At 44.2% G+C, this 17626-nt stretch overlaps 1 protein-coding gene across 17 annotated transcripts in view; it reads left to right on the forward strand.

Annotated features, from left to right (window-relative positions):
* Nucleotides 1-17626, forward strand: part of LOC102953401 (zinc finger protein 658-like) — a 69319-nt gene that overhangs the window by 30110 nt on the left and 21583 nt on the right. For 5 of the 17 annotated variants that reach the window (XM_042972520.1, XM_042972517.1, XM_042972516.1 and 2 more), the window contains exons 3-4: nucleotides 16434-16506; nucleotides 16604-16728. The exons of 5 other annotated variants lie outside the window; for them this stretch is intronic. The gene's annotated coding sequence lies outside the window, so the exon portion shown is untranslated. Of the gene's footprint in view, nucleotides 1-16121; nucleotides 16507-16603; nucleotides 16729-17626 lie in introns of those variants that run through there. 7 more of the 17 variants (XM_042972530.1, XM_042972513.1, XM_042972531.1 and 4 more) reach the window with 5 other exon arrangements.

The following is a 17626-nucleotide window of genomic DNA, read 5'->3' on the forward strand; positions in this document are numbered from 1 at the left end:
TGGCTGGCTCAGTCTATAGAGCATGTGACTCTTGATCTTGGGGTTCTGAGTTTGAGCCCTACGTTGGGCCTGGAGCCTAGTTAAAAATATGTTTTTAATTAAAGCTTTCATATAATTTCTCAATTAAACAATGTGGACCTGGTGCTTTTGTATTACTCTTCTCTGTTTCTTCTATGGTAATTGGTCTATTTAGGCTTTCTGTTTCCAGTGGGGTCAATTTTGAAAAATGGTATTTTTCTAGAAAACTAGAAATTTCACATAGGTTTGCCAATCTTTGGATAGAGCTCCAGGTTTTCTAATTTATTTGCAGAGTTGTGTGAAATAAACTAGTGTCTTATTATTTTGTAAAATATCCCTGTTTCGGTACCTATTTCCCCTTTGTCGTTTCTGATGGAGACTCATCAGATTTAACCGAAGGCACCCTGCATTTACCAGGACGGGGAGGTGCTCCTTGATAAAGTCCAATGCAATTCACCGTCATTCTGGTGCAGAGAGTAAAGGTTACAGCGGGAACAGAGACTGAAAGGCCTAGCATATGTGGGAAGATCCATTAAGCAGAAGAAAGTAGGTGCTGTTACATATGTTAATTTTTCAAGGAGCGTTTCTGATAAATACATGTGTGGGTGTGGCCCCCAATCCCTGCTCCTCCCCACACGGTAATGTGAGGAGCCTGGTCACAATTAATCCTTTTTAAAAAATATTTATTTATTTATCTTAGAGAGAGCATGAGCAGGGGAGGGGCAGATGAGAGGGAGAGAGAGAATCCCCAGCAGGCTCCTCGCTGTCAGCACAGAGCCGGACATGGGGCTCAAACTCACAAACAATGAGATCATGACCCGAATGAAAATCAAGAGTTGGACGCTTAACTGACTGAGATGCAGGTGCCCGATGATTAATCTTTTTTTTTTTTAAGTTTATTTATTTTTTAGAGGGAGAGAGAGACAGAGCATGAGCAGGGGAGGGGCAGAGAGAGAAAGGGAGACAGAATCCGAAGCAGGCTCCAGGCTCTGAGCTGTAAGCACAGGCCTCAAACTCTAGAGCTGTGAGATCATGACCCGAGTGGAAGTTGCACGCTTAACCGACTGAGCCACCCAGGCGCCCACAGGGTTAATGCTTTGAAGGAGTGTTTATCTCAAATGAGTTTTAAATTCATAGGTTAGAAATCCCAGACAACTGGTATCTTGATGAAGAAGAAACCAAGGGGATTCCTGGTTTGTGAGTTCGAGCCCAAGTCAGGCTTTGCACTGATAGCATGGAGCCGGCTTTGGATTCTCTCTCTCCCCCCTCTCTCTACTCCTTCCCTGCTTGTTCTCTCTCTCTCTCTCTTTCTTTCTCTCTCTCTCTCTCAAAAATAAACATTAAAGAAGATGGAAGAGGAGGAGAAGGAGGAAAAGGGGAAGAAGAAGAAACCAAGGAAGTTTTCTGTTCTACTCCTACTCTATCTACTCTCCTCACTTTCTGCTCTGGTTCTCAGCCAAAAGTCCAGGTCTAAACTATAGAGCACCATCCTTTGGCATGCTGGCTTTGGATTCGGAAATGCTGAATTTTTTAAAGAATTTTTTTTAAGTTTATTTTACTTATTTCGGCTCCTGAGCCGAAATCAAGAGTAGGATGCTTAACCAACTGAGCCACCCAGGTGCCCAAGAGATGCTGAGTTTTTAATCTTGGCTTCTAACTATGTGAGTTTACACACGTCATTTTAGTCCCTCTCAACCTCGGGATCCGCACTTGTAAATTGGAGATCCTAACGTACCTGTCTCACGGGGTTGTAGTAAGAATCCAACAAATCCTGCATGGGAACAGTCAGGACAGTGGCCGGCGTTCAGTAAGGAATCAGTTCACGTGAATCAGAAGTGCTGGTGGGGTGACATGGCGTGATAGGCTCATGGGATGCCCTTTGGCTTAGAAAAGGAATTTGGAGGTCAGATTTTTGAACTGCTGTGATGGCGGTAACGTTGCTGGCATTTTCTTGATTGTATGGATGAGGGGCTAGTGCTGTGGTTATTTCTTTCTTAAAGTCATCCCGGACACCCCTTTCTCTCTCACCCCACAGTGGATTTATCAGCAAACTCTGTTGACTCTGATATCAAAATGTAATACACATTATATCTAAATTATATTATATATATTCAATATTATCTTTAAACATCCAACCTTATCTCAGAACTTCTACTCGTGTGACCATAAAATAATGTACTTGGATTATTGCAATAATAGCATTTGAAGTCAGGGTCAGCCGACTACTGCCTGCGGGCCGAATTATTGGTTCATATCATTTGCACATTTCAGGTGGGTTTTTTATCTTTTGTGGGTTGATATGTAGGCAGCAGTCATAGATTCTGGATACTAGTCATTTGCCTACGGTGTGTTTTACGACTGTCATCTCTGAACCTTTAGCTTACTTTCTAACATTATTTATGGTGATATTGTATGTAATCTTTCACATTTTAAATATCAGCTTACTAAATTTTAAGCTCCTGAGGGCATGGGTCTTGATTCGCGCAACTTTTTTTTTTTTTAATTAATATATATTTTTTAAGAGCAGTTAGGTTCACAGCTTATTGAATGGAAAGTATACGGAGTTCCTGTATAACTCCTGTTCCCATATAGGCACAGGCTCCCCAACTATGGCCACTATGTACAGGGTGCTACATATGTTACAACTGATGAACCCACTTTGATGTGCCATAATCACCCAAAGTCCACAGCTTATGTTAGGGTGCACTCTTGCTGTTACACATTCTATGGGTTCGGTGGAATGTATAATGCATATACTCACCACTGTAGTATCATACAGAATAGTAACATTGCCCTAAAAATCTTCTGTGCCCACCTATTCATCCCTCCTTCCCTCCTAACCCCTAGCAAGCGCTGATCTTTCACTGTCTCCATAGCTTTGCCTTTTCCAGAATGTCGTATAGTTGGGATCCTACCATATGCAGCCTTTTCAGACTGGCTTCTTTCACTTGAGAAGTATGCATTTACATGACTTGAGAGCTCATTTCTGTTTTAGAATCGAATAATACTCCATTGTCTGGGTTGACCACCGTTTATCTATGCGTTCGCCTACTGAAGAACACCTTGGTTGCTTCTAGGCTATAAAAATCAGCCTTTTGTGCGGACGTAAGTTTTCAGCTCCATTGCGCAGATACCAAAGGCTGTGGTTGCTGGATCATCTGGTAAGGGTATGTCTGGTTTTATAAGAAACAGCCAAACTGTCTTCCAAAGTGGCTGCACCATTTTGCACTCCCGCCAGCCGTGAATGGGAGTTCACTCACATCCTCACCAGCATTTGGCGATGTCAGTGTTGGATTCTGACCATTCTCAGAGATGAGTTAGTGTATCTCATTGTTGTTTTTAATTTGTGATTATCTGATGGCAGATGCATTCAGGGCAGGTCTACAAGCGACACATTCCCTCAGTTTTGTTTCTATGAGAAAGTCTTTATTTCTTCTTTTCCTTTGAACCATAATTTTGCACGTTACATAATTTTAAGTTAGTGGGTTTTTTTCCTCTTAATTCTTTAAATATTTTACTCTGTCCTCTTCTTGCTTGGGTGATTTCCGAGAAGTCAGGTTAATTTTTACCTTTGTTCCTCTATAGGTAAGCTGATTTTTCCTTTGATTTTCTGAAGTTTGAGTATGACATGCCTAGATATATTTTTTGTTTGTTTGTGTTTGGGCATTTATCCTGTTTGGTGTTTTCATTTTTGTTTGTTTTTGGTTTTGTTTTGTTGTTTTGTTTTGGTGTTTTCTGAGCTTTCTGGATCTGAGGTTTGATGTCTAACATAAATTTTGGGACATTCTCAGTCATTTTTGTTTAAAATGTTTCTTCTTTTATCTCTCTCTTCTACTGGTATTTCCATGACCTATATGCTATGTCTTTTTTAGTTGTTCTTAGATATTCTGTTCTGGTTTTTCTTTTTCTTTTTCCTGTTTTTCTCCTCCTCCTCCTCCTCCTCCTTTTTTCTTCACTTTTTAGTTTTTGAGGTTTAAGATTAAAAATTTTATTTATTTATTTATTTATTTATTTATTTATTTATTTATTTTAGAGGTGGCGGGGAAGGAGCAAAGGGAGAGATAGAATCCCAAGCAGGCTCTATGCTCAGCATGGAACCAGACCTGGGGCTCAATCCCATCACCCTGGGATCATGACCGGAGCTGAAATCAAGAGTTGGATGCTCAACTGACTGAGCCACCCAGGAGCCCCAGTTTTTGAGGGTTTCTATTGAGATGTCCTCAAGCTTAGGAACTCTATCCTCAGATGTGTCCAGTCCCCTGATAAGCCCATCAAAGGCATTCTTTATTTTGGTTACAGTGCTTTTGATTTCTAGCATTTCCTTTTTATTCTTTTTTGGAATTTCCATCTCCCTGCCTACATTATTCATCTGTTTACCTGTTGTCTGCTCTTTCCATTAAAGCCTCAACCATATTAATCACAGTTTTTAAAAATTTTTGGCCTAGGAATCCAACATTTCTGGCATACCCGATTCTCGCTCTCATGGTTGTTCAGTCTCTTCAAACTGTTTTTTGCCTCTTAGTATGCCTTGTAATTTTGTCTTGATTGCTCGACATGACACACTGGGTAAAAACTGCTGTAATGGGCCTTTAGTAAAGTGGTGGTAAGGTGTCAGGGAGGGAGAGCACGTCCAATGACTAGGTCTCAGGTTTGTAGTCACCCTGTGCCTCTGGACTGTGAGCCTCACACATGCTGCTCATTCCGTCTCCCTCATTGGGTGGGATAGTATAGTTACAGCTGGCTGGAGCTGAGTATCTCCCTTCCTTTGGTCAATTAGGCTCTGATAAGACCCCAGGAGGTTAGGCTCTGGTTAACTAGTTTCTCCTGAGGGCAGGCCTTATTAAGAAGAACAGAATGCTCTGGTGTATTTCAAAATGGCTACCGTTCCCTTCTCCCTGCGGGAAACGTGAGGGAGTTTTCCTCGCATGGTCGCTATGAGCACCGGGGGGAACTCCTGAGGTAAGACTCATGAAAGCGTGTCCCCCTCCCAAGGTTTGGACTCTCAGACTTGTTCAAAACACTGAGCCTCCAGCAACTCATCAGCCTCAGTGCAGGTTTTCTTAACCCAGACCGGTTCACGCGGAGGTTTCTGCTCTGGTAAGTGGTGATTCTCTGAATCTTCCTGCCTCCCTCTCCATTTTGGGGCCCCGTGGCTTGCCCATGCCCTCACCTCCCTGATGGATCTAAGTAGAGTTGTTGGTGTTTTAGTTTGCTCAGTTTTTAACTTGTGAGGGTAGAGTGGCAACGTCTAAGCTCCTTAAGCTACTGTGGTATTTATGTACAGTTGATTTGTTGGCATCTTGGAAAAGTGGAAACAATAGCTTTGGAGGAGAATTGAGCCACCCCAGAGATGCTGAAGGAAGCACGAACTATCATGGAAAACGGTCCAGAGTTGAAAGCAGGAAGGCAGATTCTACTTAGGTACCTGCCACCCACATAAGTGGGGCTATGCAGAATTTTTACAGTAAGGAGTAAGAGATTTACTTCATTAAATTTTTCTGGGGCACCTGGGTGGCTTAGTCGGTTAAGTGTCTGACTCTTGATTTCAGCTCAGGTCATGATCTCACGGTTTCTGGTCTGAGCCCTGCATTGGGCTCTGTGCGGGCAGTGTGGAGCCTGCTTGGGGTTATCTCTCCCCACTCTCTCTACCCCTCCCCTGTTGGTGCTCGCTTGCCTGCTCTCTCTCCCTCTCCCTCTCCCTCCCTCCCTCCCTCCCTCTCTCCCTCTCTCTCTCTGTCTCTCTCCCTCTCTCTCTCAAAATAAATAAATTAAAAAATTTTTTTTCTAAGAAGGAGAAGATTTCAAATGGGATATTAATTCCTTGGTTGAAACCTGATGATATCGGGAGCTTGTAATACTGAAATCTGAGACTTTTTATAGTGTTGGCATTGTGTTATTTTAACCGTGACGTCACTGGCTGTTTGTTAGATTGTTACTGGTTGTCTCAGGAAAATATGGGGCTGCTTTCTCACTTATGGGTGTTTCTATATTTGGAAAGAGATTTGATGCTGAATCTGAGATCTGGAGCTGCTGTCTGGGGCAATATTTCCAACAGGAAGGAGCGACAAACCCTGTTGTATAGTTGTGTTGGGGATTCCAAGTCCAGCTCCCAAATGGAGGTGCTGAAGGAGCCCATCAGTTCCCATGGAAGGTGGCCCAGGCTTCAGTCATGGAAGGAGGAAAGCAGATTCTACCTGGCAAGCCACATACTCTGGACTCAGGTTTCTCATGATCTAAATCCCTGGTCTGATGAGGCTGTAACTCCCTGACTTTGCATAAGCTACGTGATTGTATTAAACAAGTGGTTCTCGATTTGGGGCAATTTTGCTTCCCCTCCACACCCCAGACACACGTGGCAATGTCCGGAGACATTTTCGGTGGCCGTAAATGTGGAGGGTGCTACTGGCATCTGGGTGCCGCTACACGTCCTACAAGGCGCAGGACAGCACCCCTACGACGGAATTAATTTGGCCACAAATGTCAGTGGTGGCAAGGTTGAGAAACTCGTTCAGCAGGGCGTACCTAAAGGTGCAATTGCCGGGGCTTCGCATACATGCATTCATCTGTCCTGTGGCATGCCCAAATGTCACCCTACGTGGTTGCATTAATCTCCACTCTTCACCAGTAACGAGTGTTGTTGCGGTTTTACCGCTTTGCTCATCCTTGGAGTTGCCTGTGCCGCCTTGGTGGCTTGTACTTCACGTTTCCTTGGTCATTACTAAAGTTGAGCACCTTTTTGTGTCCTTCATTGACCATTTGGATCTTTTCTGGAAAAATGCCTGTCCGTGTTTTTGATAATTATTTTTTCCATTGCATCATCTACTTTTTTTTCTTAGAGATTTCTAGGAATTCTTAGTTCTTCAGATGAGTCTTTGTAAGTTATGAGTACGATAGATCTCCCACGCTGTGGCCAGTTCATTCATTCTCTTTAGGGTGTCCTTACTCTTGGTGCGATCTTACCAACCTATTCCTTTATAGTTAATGACTTTTGTGTTTTTCTTAGGAAATCACCTTCCTCATTCTGAAAATCATGAAGATATTCTGTATCTTCTCAAAGTGATATAGTTTTGTCTCTCACAACTAGGTCTTTGGGATTTTTGACCCCCTTTATTTTCATTTATCTTCTATTTTACCAGTTTATTCTCCAAACTTAGGATCATTGTCATGCTCATTTCTTTGGGTTTAGTTTGCCGTTCTTTTTCTGAAATTCTTAATATGGGAGGGTAAAAATATTAGACACAGAAAAAAAGCAGCTTATTTGCAGAAGAGTAAATCCCCAAAATCAGAAGAAAATGGAATGTTTATATATATATATATACATATATATATACACACACATACACACACACATATATACATACATATATATACATATATATACATACATATATATATACATACATATACATACATAAACATATATGTATGTATATGTATGTATATATATATATTTGGGTGCTTCCGAATTGGGTACATAAACATTTATAATTGTTAGCTCTTTCTGATGGATAGACCGTGTAATTATTATATAATGCCCTTCATCATCTCTTGTAACAACCTTTAAAGTCCAGTTTGCCTGATATAAGTATGGCTACTCCAGCTTTCTTTTGACTCCTAGAAGCATGATAGGTAGTTCTCCATCCTCTCACTTTGAATCTGTAGGTGTCCTCAGGTCTAAAGTGAGTCTCTTGTGGGGTGCCTGGGTGGCTCAGTCGGTTAGATGTCCGACTTTGGCTTGGGTCATGAACTCACGGCTCATGAGTTCGAGCCCCACGTCGGGCTCTGTGCTGACAGCTCAGAGCCTGGAGCCTGCTTTGGATTCTGTGTCTGTCTGTCTGTCTCTCTCTGACCCTCCCCCATCATGCTCTGTCTCTGTCTCTCTCTCTCAAGAATAAATAAACATTAAAATTTTTTTTAAAAAATAAAGTGAGTCTCTTGTAAATAGCAAATAGATGGGTCTTGTTTTTTTATCCATTCTGATACCCTATGTCCTTTGATTGGAGCATTTAGTCCATTTACATTCAATGTTATTATTGAAAGATAGGGGTTTAGAGTCATTGTGTTATCTGTAGGTTTCATGCTTGTAGTGGTGTCTCTGGTAGTTTGTGGTCCTTGCAACATTTTACTCACAGAGTCCCCCTTAAGATCGCTTGTAGGGCTGGTTTAGTGGTGATGAATTCCTTCAGTTTTTCTTTGTTTGGGAAAACCTTTATCTCTCCTTCTATTCTGAATGGCAGACTTTCTGGGTAAAGGATTCTTGGCTGCATATTTTTCATGTCCATCACATTGAAGATTTCCTGCCATTCCTTTCTGGCCTGCCAAGTTTCAGTAGATAGATCTGCCAGTACTCTTATGTGTCTACCTTTAGAGCCTGTTTATCCCTAGCTGCTTTCAGAATTCTCTCTTTATCCTTGTATTTTGCCAGTTTCACTAGGATATGTTGTGCAGAAAATCAATTCAAGTTACGTCTGAAGGGAGTTCTCTGTGCCTCTGGGATTTCAGTGCCTGTTGGCTTCCCCAGATTGAGGAAGTTCTCAGCTTCCCCAGATTGGGATTTGTTCAAGTACACCTTCTTTCCCTTTCTCTCTCTCTCTCTTCCTATGATACAGATTTTGTTCTGTTTGATTGAGTCACTTAGTTCTCTAATTCTCCCCTCATGATCCTGGATTTTTTTCTCTCTCTTTTTCTCAGCTTCCTCTATTTCCATAATTTTATCTTCTGATTCACCTATTCTTCCCTCTGCCTCTTCAATCCACACTGTGGCCGCCTCCATTTTATTTTACACCTCATTTATAGCATATTTAAATTCATCATGACTATTTTTTAGTCCCTTGATCTCTGTAGTAATAGATTCTCTACTGCCTTCTATGCTTTTTTCAAGCCCAGTGATTAATTTTATGACTATTATTCTAAATTCTTGTTCAGTTCTGTTGCTTAAATCTATTTTGGTCAATTCTTTAGCTGTCACTTCTTCCTGGAATTTCTTTTGAGGGGAATTCTCCCATATCGTCATTTGGGCTACTTTACTCTCCCTTATGAGTTTTAAAAGCTTGTTACGTGCTCTGCACCTGCGAGCACTGCTGTATTAAAGGGGGGTTATACACTGTCTAGCACCTGGCTCTTCAGGAGGTGTTTTTCGGAGAGTGTTACTTGCTGTCTGTTGTTGTGACTTTGGTTATTTTATTTCCCTACTTGTAGTGATGTTGTGGACCCTCCACCAGGTGTGCTTTGATTTATTCCTTGAAGTAGCCCTATGGTTTCTCAGGTTGTCCCGGTTTCTTCCTGGTAGACTCAGTCTCTTTTCCTCCCAGACTCTTGGGGTTCAAAGTCCTTTGGCTTCAGGCCTTCTTTGTTTGGGAGACTTGGGAAGTATGGATCCCCCTACTTCTCTGCCATGTTGGCCATCTTCAATCGGAATGACATTTTTTTAAGTGCTGATAGGAAAAAAAAAAACCTGTTGACCTATAATTCTATACCCAGTGAAAATATCTTTCAAAAATGAAGATAAACTTCTGTTTCCAGTGAAGATAGTATAACAGAAACCAGATCTACCCCTCTATCTGAAACAAACAAACAAACAAACAAAATCTAACAAAAGTATATGAAACAATTATTTGGGAGACATACTAAGCAGTGAACTGTCAGTCCTAAGGGGGAGGGAATAAATGAAGGAACCCTACAATTGCCCCAGCCTTGGGAGAGTTTTCAGGTTTAGGTACAAAGAGGATAACCCAGGTGAAGCCCGGAGGACTCCCTGATTTGGGGCCGGGACCCGAGAGCCCAGGGAGATCAAAGTAGTTAGAGGCTCTGAGGACAGAGTGCCGGAGAGTGCTAGGTATGATGTCACATATTTTCTAGCACTAGAAGGTAGATTATGAGATGTTAAAATGGCTTCTGTGAATCTAAAGCAACCACTAAAATAATAAAACAAAGAGAGCCAATGAGCCAACAAAAGAGAAAGTGTAATTGCTTTATGTGGGGCATTCCGAATGGGGGGCCAGCGGTGCAAGTGGGGGTAAGAATTCACCCAAGGCAGAACCAAGGAGTTGGAAGTTTGTTGAATACACCGCAAGGAGCGGCAGGTGGGACAGCAAAGGAGAGACTGTCTGCCAGGAGGTGGGGGGCGGGCTATAGTTAAGGGGGCAGTGAGGAGGGTTGGGAACAGATGGAATTTTCCTTTTTTGGTACCTGTGCCCAGTTGTACGTAGCCCATTGGTCTAGGCCAGGGTCTATGGCTGTTTCGAGGTGGGTCCCCTAACGGACTGTTTGCATTCAGCCCGGTGGTCACTGTGGGCCCTTTTGCCTTACTCAGGTTCCCATTGCTCTAGCGTGTTGCCTAAAAGCGGCCTCTACACTGTGGACTGTATGCGTGTCCTCTCCCCCGTCCTATGTTGAAGCCTAACCCTGAATGTGATTGTATTAGTAGGCGAGGACTTTGGGAAGTCATGAGTAGAGCCCCCCTTAATGGAACTTGTGCCTTCTAAAAGAGACCCCAGAGAGCTCCCTCCTGGCTTCCACCACGTGAGCACACAGTGAGAAGACCTGAGTCTATAAACCTGGAGGGAGGTCCTCACCAGACACTGAATGTGCTGGCACCTTGATCTTGCACTTTGCAGCCTCCAGAACTGTGAGAAGTAATTTTCTGTTGTTGATGAGCCACCCGGTCCAAGGTATTCTGTTCTAGCAGCCCAGATGGACTAGGACAGGAATCATAAAAAACATTCAAGTAATCCAGAAGAAGGCAGGGAAATATGAAAAGGAGAATAAAAACCAAATAGGACCAACCAAAAACAGATGAGAGATTTAGACCCAAACATATTAATGACCATATTAAATGTGAATGGCCTTTGCATGGTTTTATATGATTACATAGAAGCAGGAGAATTCTAAGGAAGAACAGGTACTAGGCTGTTTACATTCGTTATTTGGGAATATGGGGGCGGGCTCTATGTGTATTATTTGGTGTGCTAACCCATATGTTTCTTGTGCTCTTCAAATACACTGAAAAACTTGAAAATCTACAATCAGAGCAGTTAGATGCCCTGGGCTCCAGCTCTATCCAGCATATCTGGGTAGCTCTTAATGCTTATCAATTTCACTCCCATCCCTAGGAGATTAAATTTTGTCCTCTGGTGAAATGGAGAAAATAAAATCCAACACTGCCAACCATCGAACTTGGGGAGGTGGGGCGAGGCTCCTGGTTAATATCCCGATCGGCTTCCGCTTGTTTGGCGACACCTCTCCCGCTCTCTCACCTCCTATGGCAGACACTGGTCATTATCTCCCAATATCTGTCTCTGCTTCTCAAGTCATAAATCCTCGTTTTTTTAGCTGGGAATACTGCCCTCCCAGAATGAAGACTTCATTTCCCAGTCTTCCCTGTAGTTAGGGGTGGTCACTTGACGAGACTGGCCCAATGGGATGTGAGCAGAAGTGACTTGTGCCTCTTTTAGAATTATGCTCTAAAAGAAAGGCCCTTCTCTGCACTGCCTTTCCCTCCTCACTCCTAGGTGAGAGACAGAATGTCATGTTGGCCATCTTGGGAGGGTAGAGTAGTAATTCAGAAGGAGCTCAGATTTCTGACTCCCTTGAGGCTGTCCAGATGAGTTTATGAACAGAAAAAATCATCTGTGATTTTTTTTTAAGGCACTGTTTTTTTTTTCTTTTGGCATCTCTATTTATCACAGTTTTACCCACATCCTAAATAATGTAGCTCCATCCTTTTAGTTCTTCTTGTGTGATTAGCATTGGTCTGCTCCTAAGTGGAATGCTCCCATTTATTTTAAAGTAGTTTCCTTGTAATCTTGATATTAAAGGGTAACTGTAAGAGTTTTATTTTCTCTCTCAGAGAAGAAAAGAAAAAACCGAATTAATAAATCTATTCGGGGTCTTTTCTGGTTCCATGCAAATTTTAGGATTATTTGTTCTAGCTCTGTGAAGAATGCTGGTGTTATTTTCATAGGGATTGCATTGAATACATAGATTGCTTTGGGTAGTATCGACATTGTAACAATATCTGTTCTTCCTATCCAGGAGCATGGAATCTTTTTCCATTTTTTTTGTGCCTTCTTCAATTTCTTCCATAAGCCTTCTATAGTTTTCAGTGCATAGATTTTTCACCTGTTCGGTTAGACCTATTCCTAGATATTTTATGGTTTTTGGTGCAACTGTAAATGGGATCAATTCCTTGATTTCTCTTTCTGTTGCTTCATTGTTGGTGTACAGGAATGCAACCAATTTCTGTGCGTTGATTTTATATCCTGCAACTTTGCTGAATTCATGAATCAGTTCTAGCAGTTTTTTGATGGAATCTTTAGGGTTTCCCATATAGAGTATCATGTCATCTGCAAAGAGTGAAAGTTTGACCTCCTCCTGGCCGATTTGGATGCCTTTTATTTCTTGGTGTTGTCTGATTGCAGAGGTTAAGACTTCCAATACTATGTTGAATATCAGTGGCAAGAGTGGACATCCCCTGTCTTGTTCTTGAACTTAGGGGGAAAGCTTTCAGTTTTTCCCCATTGAAGATGAGATTAGCATTGGGTCGTTCATATATGGCTTTTATGATGAAATAATAAACAAATCTAAAGCTCTATGTTTGGGGAAAAAATAAGTGATAAGTCTCTGATTGTGGTAATCAATACAAAAAGAGATCAGTTCCAGGGAAACTCTCTAAAAATAGATCTGGAAATTAAAATGTTTTTAAAATGTTTATTTATTTTTGACAGACAGAGAGAGACAGAGAGAGAACGCGAGAAGGCGTGTGCGAGCACACAAGTAGGGGAGAGACAGAGAGGGAGTTACAGAATCCAAAGCAGGCTCCAGGCTCTGAGCTGTCAGCACAGAGCCTGACGCGGGGCTCAAACTCAAGAACCATGAGATCGTGACCTGAGCCGAAGTCGGACACTCAACCGACTGAGTCACCCAGGCGCCCCAGATCTGGAAATTTAAAGTAATTTAAAGTAATAGGCTTAATAAAAAAAAACTTAGTGAGAACTTGAAAATACTGAATTAAAGAACAATTTGGGGAAAAAATACATTACCAAGACCAGTTTAACAGGAAGAAAAGAACAAAACAAAAGACATAAAACCCTAAAAGAATTATCCTATAAAAGTTTCTACACTCAGAAGTTTCACGAATGAATCTCCCAAATGTTTTGAAGGGGATAATTTCTACTGTTTGTAACTTTCTCTAGAACAAAAGTTATATATAAAGTTATGTAGCTGAATCTGCAAAGGACTCAGATCTCTGATGTCCAAACCTGACACAGGAAGTAGAAATAAAAGGAGAAGCAGCCCCATGTTACAAAACAATAGGATTACTTTACCCCCCACCCCAAAAAGCATGAACTGGGGCACCTGGATGGCTCAGTTGATTAAGTGACCGACTTCGGCTTGGGGTTTGTGGGTTTCAGCCCTGCCTTGGCTCTGTGTTGACAGCTCAGAGCCTACTTTGGATCCTCTGTCTCCCTCTCTCTCTGCCCCTCCTCTGCTCACATTCTCTCTTTCTCTCTCTCTCTTTCTCTCTTTCTCTCTCTCTCCCTGTCTCCCTCTCTCCCTCAAAAATAAATATTAAAAAAAAAAGAGCATGTGGGGCACCTAGGTGGCTCAGTCGGTTAAGTGTCCGACTTCAGCTCAGGACAGCTCGGTGCCTGTAGCCTGCTTCGGATTCTGTGTCTCCCCCTCTCTCTGCCCTTCTCCTGCTCTCTCTCTCTCTCTCTCTCTCTCTCTCTTAAAAATAAATACACATTAGGGGCACCTAGGTGGCTCAGTCGGTTAAGCATCCGACTTCGGATCAGGTCATGATCTCACGGTTTGTGAGTTCGAGCCCCGTGTTGGGCTCTGTGCTGACAGCTCAGAGCCTGGAGCCTGCTTCAGATTCTGTGTCTCTGTCTCTCTCTGCACTTCCCCCACTCGTGCTCTGTCTCTCTCTATCAAAAATTTAAAAAATGCAAAAAAATTTTTTTTAATAAACATTAAAAAAAGCATGAACTGAGTCTAATAGTATATTCTAAAAGTTCTTATAGGCTGCATCCAAAGATGCAAAATGGATTCATTGATATGAAACTTACTATTTAAATATATTGATAGTTAAAATGATCATTTTAGTAGACTTTTAAAAAAAAATCACATGATAAGGCTGCCCCTAGCCCCTCTCTCATACAAAATACATGATGGCATAAAGAATATCTATTTAGACCAATATCCTACTTGGTTGTTCAAACTCTGCCAGTAATTCCAGCAACAGTATAGAATTAGTACAATTTATTGGCACTGTTTAGTAGCATGGGCGATCCCAAAGAACTGAATTTTAATAAATCCAGCGGTATAAATGCTATGAGCAAAGAAAAAGCATAATTTTAAACTTTAAATTTCTTTTACCTTCCCTTACTTTGTGAATTTTGAATAATACATTTATAATAGCAAATGATGAGGGGAAAACCACACAAAAGAGTAGGTAGCCAGAATGAACCGAATCTAGGGGCACCTGGGTGGCTCAGTCGGTTAAGCGTCCGACTTCAGCTCAGGTCATGATCTCTCAGTTGGTGGGTTCAAGCCCTGCTTCGGGGCTCTGTGCTGATGGCTGAGCCTGGAGCCTGCTTCAGATTCTGTGTCTCCCTCTTTCTCTGCCCCTTGCCCGCTCACATTCTGTCTCTCTCCAAAATAAACATTAAAAAAGAATGAACAGAACCTACAGAAAAATATTGACAATTATATCTCTGAAAATAAACACCGACAAACAGGCCAAGGTTATTTTTTCAGAGCTTGCTGTCTCAAAGCACTCAGTCGTGGGGCGCCTGGGTGGCTCGGTCGGTTAAGCGTCTGACTTCGGCTCAGGTCATGATCTCATGGTCTGTGAGTTTGAGCCCGACGTCGGGCTCTGTGCTGACCGCTCAGAGCCTGGAGCCTGTTTCAGATTCTGTGTCTCCCTCTCTCTCTGCCCCTCCCCTGTTCATGCTCTGTCTCTCTCTGTCTCACAAATAAATAAACGTTAAAAAAAAAACAAATTTTTAAAAAAAGCAGTCAGTCGCTGTTAACTTGAGTTTTGGCAGAGACTCAAAGGCAGGCAGGGTAATGGGGAAGTTTTACTATGGGGAGAAAAGGGAAGGTTTCCAAATGCCCTCATTGGTGGCAGGACTGATGGCAGGACGAAGCTGGAGGCAGGCTAGCTTGGGAGTGGGGCATCCCATGTGATGGGTTAGCGGGTGTATATTCAATGTTTTCTCTGGTTACTCCTGAGTTAGAAGTGAGGACAAACATTAAGAAAGCTGCCAGTCATTGATGAAGTCCTGGCCATTTGGGACTGTGACAGAAGTTATTGTTCAGCTGCCTGGATTGTTTCTAAAGATAGCAATCTGGCTTTCTGCGCTGTTTATTGTAGACAGGGGAGTTGGTTTCTGCGTAGGTGGCGGTGGTGATAGGTCAGAGTCCTATCTCGGTACATGGTCTGGCCGTTGTCCATTTGTATACTGATTATCTCGTGAGTGTAACTTGATGATTGTCTTATTCTACCATGAGCTGCAACAATATTTGGGCAAGGGTTTGCTGAGACCTGAGACTATTTCAAGGGCTCTTCCAGGGTAAAAATACTGAGAAAGACTGCCTCTGATTCTGTGGAATGGGGATAATGATACCTATGCTGGGGACTGTCATGAGGACTAAAGGATTTGAGTTTGTTTGTTTGTTTGTTTGTTTTACAAAACCAGGTGCCCGACATGGAGCCCCTCAGGTAACGGACTTCTGGGCAGAGGCATACAGACAGACCCAGGCTGGGCGCCCAAATTGGTGGGGGGGGGAGGGGGGGGAGCGGGGGCGGGGGCGGGTTTGCGTTGAAGGGGACAGCCATGACCGGTCCCTCAACACGGCGCAGGGCTGGGGGCGACCCGGTTCGATCCGGTGGAAAGCCCCCGGGGCGACCGCTGGCTGGTAACAACGCGGGAGAAGGTGCATTTGCCCACAACCCACTGGTCCACACGGCGCCCGCGGCGCCTGCTGGCCCACACCTGCCGCCCCGTGGCCGGAAACGGCTGGGCCGCCGGCCGGAAGTACCTCACCGCGGAGTCTCCCGGGAGTTGTAGTTCCGTCCAGTCCAGGGGCGTCTCGGCTGTGTCCGGAGGTCTCCCACAGCAATCTGCGCACTTCCGGACCCTTGGCGGGGTTCGCGTGGCCGGCACCTGGGACTTAGCCAGTCCTGAGGCTCCCGCTGCATCTGGGACTGACGATTCCCTCTGCCCCCGCGGTAGAGAGGGCACGTGTGGCAGAGCCACGGCTGCAGAGCTGGCGAGCCCTGGGAGGCGTGCTCTGCTAGGGGGGTCCGGTGGGCGGCTCTGTCTGACGTCTACTGGGGAGGGTCAGGGTTCCTGTCTGGTTTGGGGCGGGAGCTGTGGGCAGGCTGGTCTCATTGCTTTGCTTTACAGCCCAGCCTCGTCGGAGCCCACCGTCCGTCCACAGAGGGTTTAGCGCGGTGGACCCGTGACGGCCTTGGCCCCGGTGAGCTGGGGGCCAGCTCTTTCCCGAATGGTCACCCTTCTTTCCCGATACTGGATTTGTTTCTGTCCCTTGACCCGGAGCTGTTCTGCCCGTCCAGGTCCCTGAACTCCGCCTGGGTGGCCGGGCCTCCCGTGGGTGAGGAGGGACTGCTGAGGAAGCCCACCCCCCCCCCCTTCTGTCCAACCCTCTGTCACTCCTTCGGACCCCACATCACAGCCAACGGTAGGCTCTGAGCTATGAGGGCAAGGAAGGAGGGAAGTGAAATGATTGGTATTTCAGGGATTTATGGTGTCGGTGTTCCTATGACCAATGTTTATTGAGTGTCTGGGTCAGGCAACTGGTGAAGCACCCGGTTCCATTCTTGGCTAGAGACCTAGGGCGGTGTCGGTCCCCTGAACAGATAAGGGCCACCAAGGTGTGGGTGCTCTGATAATTACTCCTATCTATGGATGAATGGACACCAAGGAGGGAGGTCAGTTCCTGCTGGGGGAGGCACAACCGAAGATCAGATTTGAAATAAGGTCTCCATAGGTGAAAAGGGGCAAAAGGGTTGGGGTTAGGGAACAGCCTGTGCAAAAGCATGAAACCCGTGGGTACTGCTGGATTTGGCACCATGGAAGAGCCTGGAAGGGGTGTGTGTGGTGAGACTGGAGGTGGTTCCAGGAGCATATCAACCCAGCGGCTGGGTTAGGGGGTAGGGACTGGGTCCTGTTAGTGCCTGAAGTGTTTTAGGCAAGGCAGTAAGCGTGGTTACATTGGTCTTTGGTGTTACTATACCGGCAGTGAGTGGAGTCGATGGAGACCGAGCTAAGGTAGTGAGAAAAGTAAGTAGGGGAATGTATCTCGGGTTTGTGAAGCCGCCAGCACGGGCAGGGGTGGGTGAAGGTGGGGCTGTGTGAGTGCCTCTGTCTGAATGTTGATCAAGCAGGGAGGAGATGATCAAGCAGGGAGTCTCCGGTTCAGTGTAGACTCTTCTTTCCCCGCACTCGATTAGGAGAGAGAGCCACAGTGAGGGTACCACAGTGATGCAGAGATGAGGGAGAATTTGTCTGTCTTTGAGGCTTTTTTGATCAAGGTAGGACAGACAAACTGGGGCAGGGAGGGGGGAAACGAAACCTGG

The sequence above is a fragment of the Panthera tigris genome, chromosome E3 (genome assembly GCF_018350195.1).
Source record: "Panthera tigris isolate Pti1 chromosome E3, P.tigris_Pti1_mat1.1, whole genome shotgun sequence".
NCBI classification, from domain to species: Eukaryota; Metazoa; Chordata; class Mammalia; order Carnivora; family Felidae; genus Panthera; species Panthera tigris.